We start from the raw sequence: 2,137 nt of genomic DNA, 5'->3' as shown, positions 1-2,137 counted from the left end.
CAACTGCAAGTATTCAAAGATAAGGAATCTTTAGAAATCGAGCCACGGCAAACAGGTTTGAAAGTTGTCGGTAAAATTTTCGATGGGCTAATTTATAAAAGATCCCCTTATTTTGATTTAATTAACCCTTATTCTTTGTTTGTGGTTGATAAGTCCATTCTAAGAGGAAGTATGAGGCAGTGTTCTCTTGAGTTGTTTTGTGGTGTAAAACTTGTTGATGACGTCCGATTAAATCGGCAAGCACATAATATCATCTTACATGGTAACGATTCTTCACGAAAGACATTTAAGTTGTTTGATTGTGGTGATTATGTGAATCAACTACTGCCTTGTGCAAAATCTTTAAATTTATGCCCATCTATCTTGATGAATGTAAGGAGTTTGGATTATTTGTTTTTGTATATGCACAAATTCTTTTGGATCAGCATGTTTGAAATCATGACACGCATGAAACCTTTGTTGCATTTTCTAGCAAGTGAACAAACTTATGTGTTTAAACCTAGAATTTGCTATTTTGGTTCGATATGTGAAAAATTCAAGCATTCCAAATTTTGTGCGACCAATTTTTGTTTGATTGATGCTTGGCTTTTGACTAAGGGAGCGAAATTTAAAAATTATGAATACAATATAAAATCGTTCCTTGATCATTTCATTTGGCTATCCATAAATTTCTTGTGTCATTTTAAAAAGGTAAGGCCAACTCATATTTTTGATCCTGGCATTGATTCAGCATGTCCCTTAAAGTTGAACATCTACAGTGTCACTAACCCCTTTACTTTTTGTGAAGGTGATACTTTGAGAAACGCGAGTTGTTCTTGTATTTCTCCTACATTTCAGGTTAGTTCAAGTAAAGAGCAACGACTTTACTATACATTTCAGGTTAGTTCAAGTAAAGAGCAATGACTTTACTATCTTTCCGAAGAGAGGAGGTTTACGTTGATTGAAAAAGGTACTGCTCAAACCGATCCACATTCATTCATTCATATGGGAAAACAAGGTGAGTTTTCTGAATCTTTTAAGATTCAACCACCCCCTTTGAATGTTGATGGAAACATTGTTGATGTTTTGGTTTTTGAAACGCATTCGTACCTTGATGAGGTTTTTTTTTATTAGTAACGGATGGTTTGAAAATGATGAGAACATTACTAACAATGGTTGTGTCGTTGATGTGCATTCTTTGATCTATGGAAAAAACACATGTTTAAACAAGGCTGTGCACATAAAACTTGTGATGTATGAGTGTTTTATTTATATGCATGCTCTATTACCAAATTTGAATATCCAACTTGCAAAGGTAAAACTTGTCAATTATTTTGAATTCGGCAATCGATCAAGTGCTCAAGTATGCACCAAGACTTCGAAAAGGAATTGTTCATTCTTGATTCATCATTTTATTACTCCTTGTCTTTATGATGATGATAATATTTTCTTATGTCAAGCTGTGAATAAAATTTCAGAAAGTTCCTCCTAGTTTAACCTTCATTGTATCACTAACTTGTTTTATTCTTTTGTAAGTGACAATGTGAGGTGGTACCCTCTTAAAGAGGGAGGGCTGATTTGTGATCCTGAGAATTTTTTTTTTGAGAAAATGGCCCAATTTGAGGACAAATCATCTTCAAGAAGAGGGGTATGATGCGATCCCGGTCGCATCATGTTTCGGTACATCTCGACGACATCGAGATTGGCCTAAACTTGAGGGGCCCAAATGCAAAATGAGACCTTTAAATTCATTTGTGCTGTTGGAATAAAGACTTGATTTATCTTAGTTACTTTAGTCTTTAATTATGTCTTATTTATTAAATACATATTTTAATTATGACATGCATTATGTGTTCTGTATTTAATAAAGTCATACATTATGTGACTCCGATGTTAGTTTAAGTCAGCTTCATTAAATTAAGTCTTGCATTAAGTAACTCATTTGTTCATTTAGTTTGCATTTAAAACCATGCATTTAAGCATCTTAGTTTAATAAATGAGTTGCTGGACATTTATTCAACTCATCTTAGTTTAATTAATAAGTGTTTTTGTTGAACTTTATTTAATAGTTGCTTCTTTAAATAATCTAGTTCCTAGGATAATTTATTGATGCATGAATTTAAGTTCATTTAATAATGCTTCTCTTAATTAAACTAGT

This window comes from Gossypium hirsutum, chromosome A08 (assembly GCF_007990345.1).
Source record: "Gossypium hirsutum isolate 1008001.06 chromosome A08, Gossypium_hirsutum_v2.1, whole genome shotgun sequence".
NCBI classification, from domain to species: domain Eukaryota; kingdom Viridiplantae; phylum Streptophyta; class Magnoliopsida; order Malvales; family Malvaceae; genus Gossypium; species Gossypium hirsutum.
Note: the sequence above shows the minus strand (reverse complement) of the source record.